At 38.4% G+C, this 16,393-nt stretch overlaps 1 long non-coding RNA gene across 2 annotated transcripts in view; it reads left to right on the top strand.

Annotated features, from left to right (window-relative positions):
- The window catches only part of LOC123373120, a 364,402-nt gene that overhangs the window by 73,229 nt on the left and 274,780 nt on the right, over positions 1-16,393 (top strand). The window contains exon 1 of one of the 2 annotated variants that reach the window (XR_006580569.1): positions 146-224. The exons of the other annotated variant lie outside the window; for it this stretch is intronic. This is a non-coding gene — a long non-coding RNA (uncharacterized LOC123373120). Of the gene's footprint in view, positions 1-145; positions 225-16,393 lie in introns of those variants that run through there. 2 annotated transcript variants of the gene reach the window in all.

Raw genomic sequence — 16,393 nt, 5'->3', positions numbered from 1 at the left:
TGGGCTGAACATGGCTGCCAGCACAGGGAATGGGAGAGAGTGAGAATCAAACCCTTCACAATGTTCTAGTAGCCAAGGTGTCTCCTTCAACTGCATCATGGATTTTTCTGAAGCTTCTCCATCCCATTGTGTTGCCCAGATGAATAGAGAAAAACATTATGGGCTTTCCAGTACTTCAGCCCCAAATTAGACATGAACAGTGATGTCTTTGCCCAGTGGCCCAAGTATGTGGTATGGAGTTCAAAGTAATTTCACTTTGTTTAATTGCTTCTTCATTTAATTTTCTTTCCATTTCTTGGACCACTAGTATAAATTTCCTTTACCACACTAATTACAGCACACTGTGTTTGTCTAGATTTGAGGACTTGGTCCTTGTTGCTGAAAAAATGGAGTGCTCTCAAGGCACTGAAGCAGTGCTACTTCATTCTGGCCATTATCCATGCACTTCTAAATGAATACTTGTCAACCAAATTTTGTTGAACTTCAGAACAGATTCTTAACATTTCATTTGCGTTATTTTCCTTTAAAGGAGAGTGAATCTTCACAATGGGACAAAAAATGAAAAAAATCTCACCTCCTTCTCAATGAATTAGAGTTGGCAGGCTTGTGAGTCTGGAGCTGACTTGCCGCACTTGATGCAAAAATGTAGCCCCTTGCAGTAGTTATAATAAATTAAAGCAACTGTCAGAGACCAAAGCTGTCACACCTACAGCAAAAATATATTGCCACCCTTTAAATTTTGTGCTCTAAGAAGAATTCCAGCAAATTGATGGTAAAAATAGACAAAACCAATATTTTAGGATGTTGTGCCAAAGATCATGTGTGAAAGCCTATGAGTGTCTTGCCTTAAGCTGTGAGTTATAGCTGCTCAGTCTTGAAGTGATAAATGGCATATTTCTTGAGGCCCTTAGGGCATGCAGGTTATGCATTTCTGTCTTGAATGACAATGTGGTCAAACTCCTTAGCTAGCAGTACCCTGGTCTGTTTTTTCCCACTTTACGTATAATAAGATAAAGTTGCTATTAATTTAAAAACTGTCACTCACTGAATGTGGAAAGGGAAGACCAACTGAGACACACGCACAACAACTGAAATTGGTACCTGAGCTAGGTAAAAATTTTGCGCTGCTAATTACTTCACTCTCCACATATAAAATGTCAGAAACAGAATACATTTTGGGTTGGGTGGTTTTTGTTTTGTTTTTGTTTTTGAGGGCTATCTTAAAAGTTGAAGTCAATCATGATTCTGTCATATTAACCCAGTTCTCTATTAAAAAAGCAAGCAAACATGACAGGGCTCAGTGGATTTCCTTCCTCATGATTCATTTTTCCCTGGCCCTGACCTTATCACTGGTACCTCATTATTAGTCCCCTGATATTGATGATCGGGATCTGTTTAGTTTAGCAAGCTCAGTCTGGAGCAAAGACTCTGAATAACTTGGATTGGAATCTGAGAGGATTTAAACTTGAGATGATGTGTGTTGCGACATCTAAATACTATAATCTCTCAGGCTGGTTCTACCTAGCCTCTGATGGGCACAAACCTCCATGGCAGGCTGCCCCCTAAGGTTCTGCTGCCTCTTGACCTACATAGGCTGGAGTTCACTTTACACTGCTTTTGACATGTAGCTTCATTTTACAGCATTCAGATACTCAAATGCAAAAAATTAAGCACATGCCTAAGTGTTCACAGGTCAGAGCCGCAGGTAGGAAAGATTCAGTCATAGTAACTGTTCATTCAGCCCTTTGAGTTCTCGCTCTTGTGAAAACCTCTGGGATTTTTAACTTTTATAAATTGTGGGTCCATTTGACTGATTTCACTCTTTAAATCTCTGCCAGGCTTTGCTAGAAATAATGTTGTGCGATTGATCAGTTTAGAGTTTCATGTCCTGGAGCTGTGCTTTCAGGATCCTGCATCTTGAGTAACAATTTACTTATAAGTAAATACTTATTCCTATTCCATATGAACAAAACAGTTCCCAGCATTTGCCACTGGTGATGAAGTATTTCGTTTTTCTGTCTGTGACTTAATCTCAGCTCAGCTTTTGTTCTCTCACTGGCAGAACATTCACTTGCATGTGAGGTTTAATTCATTTAATTGATGCTCATCACAACTAACTTAATGTTTATATATCTTTTTATCCTAGTGCGTGTTCTGAATTTACTTCTGGCAAAGCTCTAGCAATAAAGTGCAGTAGAATTATCTGTAACAGATGGCATACAGTAAAGAAACACAAGAACTGATCCACTAGAAGGTTGTTACTTTCTTAATGCATATGACTTCTCCCTCACAAACACACACTTTTCACTAGTGCTGTACTTGGATCCTTCTATATGTAGACATTTTCTTGTCTATTCTCTTTTTTTGTGGTGTCCTGTGAATACTTCTGAGCATCCTTACAATTTTTTTCTTGAATTGCCTTAATCTGTGATTTTATGCCCTCTTTGAACCTAAACTATTTCTAGTAATACCTACCCTGACACACCAGAAATCACAAATTTACATGCATCACAGTTTTTAATACAGCATTTCTCATTTTCATTCTCCCTCTTATGTCTTATTCCCTCCTGTCTCATACATTTCCATGCTGTCCATATGTCAGCAAGTATGCTTCAGATGGTAGCTTCTCAGGCCAGAAAGTCATGACTTCAAGTTTCAGTCCATGATTTGGTTGCATATCTAATCTGAACGCTGTAATACTAGGGTAAGTGCACTATTAGAGATGCTAGGTAAAATTTTCACTTCACCTATTATCTATTTTCAGAAGTAATTTAGGGAAGGGATATTATTCTATGTGGGGTTGGTGGAGGGGTCACTTTCAATGAAAATTTTACCTGCTGTTATTTGGATTCAACATTGAACGAAGGGACTTTGGCTTAATCTTTAGTGAATGTCCAGGTGGTACTTTTCTCTAAGCGTAAGTCAGTGTTCTATCATTATTATTTACTGAGGTTCTGATATCTGCTGTTGTATAGTCTGGGTTTAAATCTTTTTTTTTTCTTTTTAAAATGTTATGGTAGTTAACTTTAATTTTCATGAGAGATGGCGAAGAGGAAAGTGACCTTGCGTGAGTTCTGTATAAGGGACAGTATTGTTAAGAATGCTCTTCTTAGACATCCAGAGAGATCTCAGTCTCTGCACTGTACCTGATGTCATGGTGCTGGAGATAGTTTCTTTAGTCTATAGCTGTAGCAGCGGAGCTGTCTCTCGAAAGAGCACACACACAGTAACCTTGCTAGACTAGCTGTCTGTTGCCATGCTGGAGTGCTTTTTGTATACAACCTGACTTTTCAAAATGTAAAATGAAAATTAAAAATGTAAGTCTCTCTGGGCCAAAATAAAATAAGTCTTTTTATTGCCTTTCATGTAAAAATTAGATAAATGTAATACAAAGACCAGTGTGTCCTTAGCAAATGAGTTTTTTGAGCTGGCTATCAGAAAAGAGAAGTAGCACTTATATTGACTGCAATGCAAAGACTCTGAACCCTAAATCTTACATCTGTCTTTTCTGTGCTTGTGAAGTGCTGTGTACATTTACTACATCATATAATTAATAACTAATGTGTACTATTGGGGAGTTTGTGTCCCTGCCTGTTCTTCCCTCCTCTTCTCCTGGTACTCCTCCCTATCCCCCTTTCTATTGAAAATAATGAGTTAGAATGTTGTCTGTAGAAAGGAAGTGGTCTTTAATATGCAAGAACATAATACCTTCATCACATTCTTATTCTTGTTCCAAATTTAATCTATCTAATCTATCAAATTTTGGAAAGGGGTTTTTCTCTTCTGGGCCCCTTCAGGAAGGACTGAGAATGAAAGAACACAGTACTTCCAGCACTAAAGGAAAATATCTGAATGACGACAAATGGCTGCCACAAAATCAGTGATTAAGAATCTAAGTGCAGTAGTTACTGGCTCAAGTACTCTTTTTTTGTATTTGGAATTTTCTATCAAATACCCAACTACTTCCTCCTAACTCTTTTGTTGGTGGTGGTGGCTGGCATTCTCAGAAATACCCGGCAGCCAAATATTTTTTTCCAATTTATATTTAGGAATTTTCACCTTTGCCATATATGGCAGCTATAGTATTTAGGCAAAGACATTTTAAAAAAAAAAATGAAATCAGCTCTATAAACGGAAGTTAGTCTGTTTGTTGTTCTGATGTTTCTATTGCTCTCCACATATCTGCCTGAATTTATACAAAAGGAACATTATTTAGGTATGCAAGAGATACAAGCCAACAATTAGTACATATGCATAACTTAACTGTACAGAAGTTGACAAGTTGTTATTCACAGCAAAAAATCTGAACAGTGCCATTACAGAGACTAGCAGTTTCTCTGACTTTACAGCCAACTAACTTGAACTGTAACGTCTCAAAACTCTCCATTCCCACTCCTCTCTTAAAGGGAAAACAACCTCATTAATTTTTCACATAACATTGAGAACATTATTTAACAGCCTCATAATTTATAAATTCGACACTATTTTTCTCAAAAAAAATATGATAGGAGAAACATTTTGGGCAACCACAGCAGAAAAAGCAAACACTATTCTCTCACAAATTGCATATACATTTTTGACACTATATGGGTCAAGGTTCCCAATGGGTGGGCTCATAGAAATGACCATGTACTTGGTATGGCTGATTATGATTTATGCGTATGGTACAGTACTAGTAAGCTGCAGTAAATGGTGTGGTGGGTTAATGACCTAGCATTTCTCTTCTGCCAATTTATTCAAATGCATTAGGTCAAAGCGAAAATGAATTTTGCCATCTCCTACTGTTCCAATTGGACAGTTACCCACAAGAAAACACCACCACAGCAGGCATTCATGAACACCTATGCAGGACATTTAACCAAAAGTCCAGGACTGAATGACAATGGAAACTGAACTATGCTTTCTTTGAACTCTAGCACTGTGCCCTCCTGCTTATGGATGAGGTGCACTGTGTGAAGAAAGCTGGCAATACTGCTACTGTGCTGTACTTGTCCTTCCACAGTCCATCCTGTTAAAATTTTTCCTTACTCTCCTATACTCTAACTTCCTCCCTGTTTGCAACTTCCCATTTCTTAGCAAAGCATTTGAGTTCCCTTTTCTCTCTATCTTTCTCAGAATAAAACAGTATGACTGACCATTTTCAGTCCAGGTTTTGCTCTTACTAGAGCACAAAAATTGATCCCTTTCATGCAGGTAAAGATCTCCCTTCAACTGGTGACGGCTTATTTCCCTCTTTCTTTTTGCCTTGGACAGGCTTCATGCTGTTAGGGTCTCATTCTGCATCCCCTTTGTAGAGGCTTGGTAGTTGGATACTAGACTCTGATTTTGAGAATGCAAGGCATGACAATGGTATGTGCATTGTCTGTCTGTCTCTCTACTACCTGGCATATCTCACTGTGGTATCTGAACACATTTCACTAATTTCTTTCCTATAAAAGGCTATAAAAAGTCTATTTGTATCATACCTTTTCTGAATTCGGATAGTTAGATAAAATCTGGAAGAGGAATATGGCTTTCAAACATTACCCTATGTTCTTATCATATTAAGGTTTCTCCCTTTCCTATCCCAAATATTTTAACTTTCCTTGATTTATATAAGAGGCTGCATTAATTGTATACCTGACTTTTTCCAGATCAGCACTAAAGATGATTTGCTGTTTAAATGCACTCCATTTTTACTTTCAAAATTTTTGTTACATAATAGTGTCATTTTAAATATTCCCTTTCTGTAGCTGGCACACACTAATGGCTATGCTGCAGAACTTTAGCTTTTTCTTTAATAGTTATTGCTGATTTCCTGCTGTGGATATATATTGAACATAAGAAATTAGCTGCAGAGAGAATTAGAGGGTGTAAGTGTGATTGTCTGAGTCATGTAAATGCCAAAAGCTTTTTGTGACATCTTTCAAATGGAAATATGTTATTTGCACACTGGCTCCTGATGGAATATGACACACTGCACACATGCTGTGTGTTTAAAATTGGGTTCTAGGCCATTAAAGGCTGAGTACATGGGGGCCTCTTGGAGGGAAGGCAATGAACCACTTTCTGTATGGACAGCCTGTGCTGACGAGCCAAAGAATCTTCACTTAGATCAATGAAAACTAATGAGAATTAAAGACTTGCTTGAACCTGTTATCCAGAGTTGAGGCTTAAAGATTATAATTCAAGCTTGATGTAACATTTGTCGTTTTTCCAGATGGTCTTACAACATCATTATATTAGCCTCTGAAATATTAAGTGTCCAGTACATGCAGTATTTAAATGTGTGACTTCCAACTAAAAATATTCCAATTTTATTTAAAGAAGTGCTGTCAGTTTAAACTTCTATCTTTAATTTGTGTATATTTTGAAATCCCTGTGCATGAACAGTCATCCTGTCTATATTTTAAATTTTTTTCCCCAAAATGTGTGGATTTTTCTTTGTTTTTGCAAGTAAACACTCTGAGAGAATCTGTGGAGCATGGCTTCTGCACCTGGGATCCTGCCATTCCCCCAAAATATATGAGGGGTTACTTTTAGGAAAGTCATGGAGGGAGAGTTAGACAGCCTGGCCTGAAGCACCTATCCTCTGTAAACACAGGGAGAGGAATAACTAAGTTGGGACCCCTAAAACTCAGAGTAAACTGTTGAAACTCCCACCCCTCAAAAGATCTTGCATAGTGGGTAAACTCAAAATACTCCTGCCTAAAGTTCTACTGCTTGGGAGCCCCCAAAAGAATTTTTCAGGCCCACTTTTCTTTTCCCAGTAGATACTCTTGAGTTTATATGCAGCAGAAAAGTTACTGTTTCCTGCTGTGCTATAGCAAAGGTAGTAGAGACATGGGCCACCTTCAGAAGTCAATTCTGTATTGGACAAGGTAAAATGGGCTTTGTTGCTTCCCTCTTAGCAGGAGACCAGCTGTTAAACAGGAGTACAGTAGCAGGCAGATGGACCACCTGCCCTCATCCCCAGGAACTCAACACAAGGGGTCAAAGGAAGCATGGCTGGTGGTACCTTTTTGAGGGAGGAAAAGGTTCTGTGGCGACTATGACTGGCAGGGCCTGTTATTTTGGTAAGGAGGGTAGACCTCTTCAGTTTCAAAAAAATTCTTATTTGAACTAAATCTTCAAACCTGTTGAGATCTGTCCATCACTAGTTTCCAACATCATTTTAGCCAAGAATGTGCCACTTACTTGAATTCCATTATAGTACTTCACTGTAATTCTAATTATCATTCATCTCAGTAGCTGGTAGCTTTTCTATTATTAACTAATCATCTATTGACTCTGGGGGGGTTTCATAGCTTTCAAGCTTTTTTAGTGAGGTTGAATTAGATTATCTGCCCTTTTTAAAACATAGATTTCACCTGAAGTAAAAATGACCTCCCGGTGTTAATATATGTAAAATATATCATTACACTTGTTGGTTGTCTGAATTGCATTGTAAATTGCAGTGTTCCAAATTGGGCTAGCTTTACAGATGAGCTAAACAGCATATGAAGAATTTATATTGTATAGTGTTTAAAGCAATTAATATAATTATGTCTGAAAGCTGACCATGAATTAGCATTTACGTACACATACTGAATAGTAATGAAGCTCGGAGCTTATTTGTGCTTTATAAGCTAACAAGGAGGGAGAGTCACAAGAAATATTTTTCTTGCTATTCCCAATCATTTCTTTTCCAGATCCCTGTTACATATTTACCTGTTTTTATATTTCCAGTTTAATATGTGATTACACTGTTATGTATTTTCCTTTTAATTTACATAAATATGTCAGCATTTGGCTCTGTTTTTTATGCATGTAATCCTATTGACTTTATGAAACTAATCAATATTTATTTAGGAAGCCAGTCACTGGTGTATGGGAATGGGATATGCATTATTTCTGTGTAACTGGCTATGAAGCATCATATAAAGTGCATCAACTTTTTTAAAAACAACAGCAGGTACTTTGACTAACAGGACACGGTATTTAGGGCCTGATCCAAATACTACACAGGAAAATGGGGAATCTCTCATTGTCTTCAGTGGGCTTGTATCAGACATACATTGTATAGGCTGCTGAGAATGTAGCCTGCTGTATTTTCTTTAACATTTTCTAGGGAAAGTATTCAAATTTAGTTATTTGGTGTGTGATTACAATTAGTTGTCCTGAAATGGTACTGAACTAGAACCGTGATTTCCTCTGACGTGCTAATGTCTGCAGTGCCATTTTAAATTTAATCTGAATATCACTGATTTTTTTGATGACTTCATGTCTTACATTAAGGTTAATCTAAGTGCAAAACAAAACTTCTTTTAATTATGTTATAACACTCTGTACCTCAAAGTAAGACCCGGGCACCCCCATATTCACCACTGTCATCTGATTATAATATGTTTTGTACAAAGTATTCCTTGAGAGGTATCATTTTGCAAGTCTTGAACAATAATAACCTGTTGGATTGTATGTACTATCATTTCATGTGAAGTTATGAAGTATTACTGTATGCGTTATTAAAATATGTTGTGAGGTTGGGAACACTCACAACCAGCCTTTCAGTTACAAAAAAGGAGTAGTCATCAATAGCCAGACAGGGTTAATGGCTCATCAACACACAACCCATTATCCCTGAGACTTCTTGGAGAAGGCATATACACTATGGGAGTGGACTAACCCCATGTCACAGCAAAGATCTTGCCAGCAAGTATAAAAGAGAGACAGTGATATCATTTGGCCTCTATTCTCCCCCCCACTCCCATCCCATTTCAACACCTGGAAGGATGTCTGGAATAAAACAACTTTGAACTGGGAGTTTGGTCCCAGTCTGGAAAAGGGTCTAGTCTGTGTATTGAACTGTAACCTGCTTGTACCATCTGTCACGGTGAGAAACGCTGTATGATAAAGCTTAGGATTTAATATGCATGTTTACTTTTTATTTTCTTAAGGTAACTATCTGACCTTTATGCCTACTATTTATAATCACTTAAAATCAGTCTTTCTTTAGTTAATCTTATTTTAATGTTTTATCCTTACAAGTGAGTTTGTCTAAAGTGCTTGGGAAATCTCAGCTCAGGTTACAAAGTCTGGTGCATGTCCACTTTCCTATGAAGAAGCGGCTAAGTAAGTAATGAACGTACACTGGCCAGGCTTCTGACCAGTGCAAGACGGTACAGTTCTTGGGTGCTAGGCTGCAGAGCTGGAGGGAATTGGCTGGAGCCTCCCAATTGATGGTTCAGGAGTGGCTGGGAGATCATTCATGTAACATAGTTGGGTGTGTCCTTGCCTGTGGATGTCTGTAAGTGCAATGCCTGCCAGAGACTTGTAGCTTGACATCAGCATCACAGTGTGAGAGGCAACCAAGGTTGTTGGGTTTGGAGGGCTCAGTGGTCCCACAGTCCAGGTTGCACCCCGGAACCCCTCTCATATGGACGTGACCTTTGTTTTCTCTGAATGACATAAAACAATTTGAAATTCCATAAAATAAAATCTATGGACATAAATTAACCTGGAATTATTGTAAGGTTGCTTGACTTGATTTTCTCTGAATCCACCAAATTTAATGGACAATAATAGAGTTTGTACTCTGGGTCTTTCCTGTACATTGTAGCCTATAAGTCATTGTCTTTTATGAGGTTGTATTCTTGCAGGCTATTTACACTCCGGGGAGAATGGGAGGATGGAATACTGAGCTAGGATTATGGACACTTAATTTTTGTGTGAATAAAAACCAAACAAAAAAACCCAAACAAATCCAAAACAGAATATGGCACTCAGTGTTCTCCCATGTTAGCTAACAGTGTCAATCATAGATTAAGATTAAATGGATGGAGAGAGACAGAATGAGTTCTATGGAGATGGAAAAGCACATATAATAAAATGTTCCTATGGGTAAATCTTGATCTCAGTCAGTTGCACAGATTGTCAGAGTTAAATGCCCACTATTACCATTAAAACAAGCCAGGACTATTTTGTTTTGCAATTCGTGGATGTATAACCAGGGGAATCTCAAGTAGTGTACTGAGGTTATATTACTTCTGTATTTGTCACTGGTGGGACAACTACTGGAATACTGTGTCCAATTGTGATGTCAATTGTGATGGGGGAGGGATAGCTTGGTGGTTTGAGCATTAGCCTGCTAAACCCAGGGTTGTGAGTTCAATCCTTGAGGGGGCCATTTAGGGAACTGGGGTAAAAATCTGGGGATTGGTCCTGCTTTGAGCAGGGGGTTGGACTAGATGACCTTCTGAGGTCCCTTCCAACCCTAATCTTCTATGATTCTAAGAACAATGGAAAAATTGGGGAGGGTTCAGATAAGAGCTATAAGAAAGATTAGAAAACATGCTTTATAGTGATGGACTCAAGGAGCTCAATCTATGTAGCTTAACACAGAGGCAGCATGGCTGTGGGTACCAAAATACAAGTTTGCCCAGGGTGTCCTTTTCCCTAAGGCTGGCCTTGCAGCCCCTGAGAAAGGAGCAGCTAACATGATGCCCACAGCAGGTCCAGACCTGGTATTTTGCCACCTCCAAAGAGAGGGCGGGTGGGTGCTCCTCTGCCTGGTCTGGGGAAAAGGGGCGGCTTCTTCTGGTCTTGCCCCTTTTCAACTCCCCAGCTCTTCTGGAACCACGCTGACCCACTCTCCCTCTTTTGCAGCTTCTGAGCCCCTCTCCCACCGACCAACAGATTAATCCTCAGGGCTACACACCGCACCCATAAAGTGCTATTCCCCTTTCCCTGGCAAACTGGACAACAGTCCCAGCCTGCTTAAGGTGGGGTGTGATCATTGTTACTACCCTGAAAATGGGTTGTAAAAATAAGATACAGAATTACAGCTCCTTTTCCCTGTATATTTAGATGCAGGGGGCTATGACTTTCTGAATCTTTTACCTTTTTAAAAAAGTAGGAAATTGTAGTCGTGAGTCCTCACTCAGTTTTCTGTTATTCAATTAAAAGAAAAAAATTGCAGTTAAACTGAAGTTGCATTAGGAATGTTTTATTATATAAAGTATTGTATAAAGTTTAAGTTAATTGCTTCCAATATATTGGTCAACATGGCACTGAGTGTGACATACATGAAGATGACACATGTAAGTACTTTTTTTATTTAAATAACACATATATACAAGATTTTCTTTCTATTAAAACCAAGGAAATTCACAAACCAACTTTGTTTAAAGTTAGTTAAGGTTGCTCTAAGCCATAAACAATTAGGAAACACAAAGTTAAAAGGCTGCAAAATCAAGCACTCTCAATATTAGGAAATGCCAGAATGAACATTGCTCTGGCAGCCTTAATTTAGCCCTCCCTGTGCATACACATTATGATAGTCTTTAATGTAAATGATCCCTTTTTAAAATATACAAAACCCCTGTTTGATTTGGTGTCCAGGATGGATCTGCTCTGGGGTTGATTCAGGGGGTTTCAGAAAGAGGGAGGATGGTTTGAGATTAGGGCAATGCTTCCCTGGAGACTTGGATTAAAGTCTAGAGACTTGCACTAAACTCTTCACAAGTAGTCTCTTTTGCATGTAATCAAAGAATGTATCATAATGCATATGCACAAATGAGCCAAATTTAGGTTGCATGGGCAACATTCATTCTGGTATTTCCTAACGTAAGAGTGCTTGACTTTGCAATCTTTTTGTTTATGGTTTAGTTTATTGATTGAGAGCAATTTAACTAAGAGTGAATGAAGTTTTTTCTCTCAGAATAGTCCTAGTCTAATCTATTAATTTTATAACATTGTGCACAAAATTTACCATTCTGTCTGTCGCTCAGGCCTGTAACCTAGGGCATCTTCAACGTGGACATCCCTCCAGGTCCTCTCACCCAGGCTGTATAGATTCTTTCTGCAGTAAACATATCCAAGATATGCCCTTCCCGATCTATCCACACAGTTAAAACTCTTGTCCAGGCTCTCACCATCTCCCATCTTCATTACTGCAACATCATTCCCTGCTCTTGACAAATGCAATCTTGCCTCACTTGAGTCCATTTGGAATGCTGCTGCAAAGATAATTTTCCTAGCACAATGCTTTGACGTCCCTTTACATACCTTCACTGACTCCCACTTCTCTATCACATCAAACAACATAGACTACTTGTTTTCACTTTTAAGGCCCTTCACAACTTTATTTTATCCCTATCTGTCGCCTCTCATTCACTATCAAGATGTCAGCTCTTTTATCTGATCAGCCAGTGATGCCAACCTCCATTGTCCACTTGTTAAACTTTCAAACAAGCTGCTTCATGCCATACTCTCCTAGTGAATATAGCTCAACCTCAAAGTCTACCAGCAAAGTCTCAAATATTTGCAGATATCAAGATAAGGTTTAAAAGTTTGGACAAAATAGGAGTTAATCAAAATCTAGTTAATCAACATAGATTAAACTTCATCCAAGGCTGATTTTGAATCTGAGCTGGAGTCACAAGCCTCTAGATAGTACTCTATATTCTTAGTGTTTAAGATTAACAATTTTATCTTTCTGCTTATGAGACTGCCATCTGAAAGCCTTTGAAATCTGCTGGATAATTCAGTGTTTACAGCAGATGGTTTCTTCTTTGAAGAAACATGTTATTAGCTGGTTAGTATTGAACGCTGACTAAACTTCAGTAAATATTTTTGGTTCTAAACCTGAATTAAGATCCCTTGATACTGAATCTGATCTGATCAGCTTGGATCAATTGCTTTAAATTGGATTATTGTACTGAGCAAGTGATCACGATGCAGTATATCAGAATTGATTTGCTGTACAAGAGTTATCTCATTTTAATTGGATAGAGAGGAATATGTTATCACTTCAGACTCTTACCAGTTTTGATATATAATGATTTTTGATATATAATGATATTTTATGCAAAACTACATCTGGTGATTTTACGGAAATGACTTACTATTAGCTACCACATTATGACATATGGTAGCTAGATTCTGTATGATTTTTAAAATTGTCATAAAAAGTCTTTCTTATGCTTTGTGTACACAGTGTAGATGCAAATTATTCCTTCACACCTGTTCAGTGCACCTGTCCTGAGGTCTCTTCCAACCCTGATATTCTATGATTCTATGAAAAGGTGCATGGGGAAGCAGACAAAGAAAAAAATTGTGGCACCAAAAAAGTCAAGCATGTTGATCTGCAAATTAAAACTTCCTTCTCCGCACCTCCCCCACAACAAAATTCAAGTGAGCAACTTAAAGCTGCTTCTGGGCAGCTGTACATTCCTAACTGGTGCATGGTGCTTATGTGACAGATTGTAGAGACTGCCTTTGGCATTATTGCTGGACTCATATTTTCATGAGAGTGAACTGTTGTTTAATAGTTTGTGTCTTTTCTTCATTCTCTCTGTCTTCTTGCAGAATCAATGGCAGTGGGGACAGTTTCATTTTCATTCCTCCTACCGCTGTTCCCTAGATCTTTATTGTTTGTTTTTGATTTCTAAGCTCACTTTTCCGTACCAATTAGTAAAGGTCATGAACTGAGCAGCAATGCAACTGAACCCAAGAAATGCCAGACTAATCCTATGATACTCTGATGAAAGCCTCTGACATGGATTTAATTTGCTCTAAAGTCAGGCAACTGACATAGTTCAAGGAAAACTAATGGAAGGCCTTTGAATAAATATAAACAATCCAGAAGAGAGATCTACATGAAACAAGAGATGCAGTGCAGTAGTCTCTCAGACAGGATCTCTTTTTTTTTTTTTTTAAAGTCTAAACTAGAGATGGACTGAGACGGTCTAGCTTGAGCTTTGGAAAATCTCGATTATCCCTGAGTTTGTCTTCCAAGCCCCACAAATGATCCTGGTTTTGATTTTGGTTGTTTTCTTTTTAAAACAATTTTTTAAAATAAATAAATAAAATTGAAGTAAAATTTGAAATGAAAAATTGCTTTAAATGTTATGAAATTTCAATGCAAAAAAAATTTTTTTGTCTGAAAAACTTTACCCAGCTCTACTTAGCATTTTGAGGGATGTCTGCTGGCCTTTGGTGTCTTCTGCATCTGGATGTAATGTCAAAGTGGGTATTCACCCACGAAAGCTTATGCTCCAATACATATGTTAGTCTATAAGGTGCCACAGGGCTCTTTGTTGCTTTTTACAGATCCAGACTAACACGGCTACCCCTCTGATACTTGCATCTGGATGGCACTCTCAAAGTCCCCTCCAGTGTATTCTGGGCTGTATTGCTAACCTATAGGTATATCGCTAACTGGTTGTGTTTGGTAACCTTCTGGACCATAATTTAATCTTCTCATTGGTTTCCTTGGGTCACGCTGAGCTGCAGCATATATTGGGTCTGAAACAGTATTGGGTCTCTTGATTCCTGTACAGCTGAAGACCAGGCATGTCATAAAGGTGACTGCTAGCTGATTTAAAGGAGCCAGGACACAGTAATGACATTATGATTAATATTACAATTCTGAGAAGCAATTTTCACAACTGCTCTGAAATATATCTTTTTTAAATCTAAATTTCAAATCCGCTTCAATAATAAAACTGTAAAGTGAGCATGGTTTTTCAAACAAATTTCATAAGAATTTTCAGCACGTGCCTAAAGACATATTTTCAGAGCAGATGCTAAGCAGTTGATAGGGTCTGTTGGAGAAATGATTCATAAATGTGCTCACGTACTTGAATAGAATGTCACTGATGGAGCTGCTCTAGTCTACTGCGTACATAGTGTGCATTTGGTTAAAAAACTGAAATACGAATGGTACTGTGTTTATCCAAGAGAAAAGGCTGTTTGGAAAGTTACTGATTTGTACAGAGTCAGTGTGATGCTGATATCACACATACTGCATATTAAAAAGGATTGGGGAACAGGTACGTGCACAGAAAATATCTGGGGGGTAAGAGGAAATACAACAGAGAAGTTGCTAAAAGAGCATCTTAAAGTGATTTCATAGATATATTAGTTAGCATGTTAAAAAAAAATGATTTGCCAGTAGGCTTTCTTCTTACATCATGTAAGTCACTTTTATGGGTTTTAGACAGCATAATTCAGTCTGGCTTTTCATTCAGGAGTTACTGAACTGATTCAATGAAATCTGTGCTCCTCATTGTTTTCCATACACGTAGAAGAAAACATGTACTTTTTAGATTTCCTTTATTTTAAATAAAGGAGAAAAGCAAATAAAACTTTAAAAACCAGACTATATCCTCAGTTGCTACATGTACTACTGCTTTTTTTTCTTCCTGAGGTACTATGGCATTGAGACATAAAGTGGTTCTGTTTCATATATCCCTTGTGCCCATGGAGTAGGCGTTTTTCTTTCTGCCTTTCATGTTGCTTTCCACAGTACATACACTGGACCAAGATGCCTGCCTTTTCAGTTGGTTGGTCTCTCTCCTGATTCCTGGGTTCTTTTAACTTGTTCTGCATTAGTGGCTGTCATTGTTTTGATCCATTTGCTGGACAGTTAAGCTTTCCTTGCTATTTGGAGGCATTTCTCTAGGGTTAGCTCTATTTAAAAACACAAGAATGGCTGTGCTGGCTCAAAACAATGGTCCATCTAGCCCAGAATCCTGTCTTCCAAGAGTGGCCAGTGCCAGATGATTCCAAGGGAATGAACAAAACAGAGCAATTGATCCATCCCCTGTCATCTAGTCTCACCTTTTGGCAGTCAGAGGTTCCTCTCAATAGTTTGTCCTGTAGGCTGGAATCATATGTTCCCAAATGATTCTGTCTCTAACTGGTAATTCTGTCTGGGACCACAGTACCCATCAAACACCTTTATCAGCTGTTCCAGTGTTTAGTCATTCTTCCTGTTCCTTTCCCCTAATGAGATAGTAAATCTTTACTTGAATTTTCTCATCTTTATCCTCCATGGTCAGCTCTGTATACAGAGGTGGGTTTTTTTGCTTCCATAGTTGTGCAAGGTTTTCTTTGTCTGGAAACCCAGCTTTCCTGGTTGTCTGAGTCCCTCCCCTGGTACCTGTTTGCTCTATTTCCAGGTGCTGCTTCATTTCATGTGAATCACATTCTCTTTCTTGCTCTGGGTCTCACTAAACTAAGTGCTGCCACCAAGTTTCATTACTCTTTTATAACTGAGGGTCTCTTACTTGTCCACATCCATAAGAACCAATCTGGCAGGAATAGTAGGAGCATAGCTCGCCTCTCTCTATGCCATCTTTCACCTGTTATGTCCTCATAAACTCCCTTCCTCTGCTGAGGAGTTTCATTGGGGATGGCTTCCAGTTGTTATGCTTTCTGTATTCCTGACTCTATCCTCTTTTAATGCTAGTGATTCACCATAGCATAAGTAAGGGGACAATCAAGTCTTGTTTGTGTAGTTTTAAACAATGGTTTATGAATACAGTTAACTTAGCAGCAGTAAATGCCTACCAATGTAATACTTAGGCAGAAAACTGGACCATTTGGCTGAGGACCACTTCAATCCCTCATCTATCTTTCCTAAAGTACA

This window comes from Mauremys mutica, chromosome 6 (assembly GCF_020497125.1).
Source record: "Mauremys mutica isolate MM-2020 ecotype Southern chromosome 6, ASM2049712v1, whole genome shotgun sequence".
NCBI classification, from domain to species: Eukaryota; Metazoa; Chordata; order Testudines; family Geoemydidae; genus Mauremys; species Mauremys mutica.
This window is presented reverse-complemented; position numbering and strand designations above follow the sequence as displayed.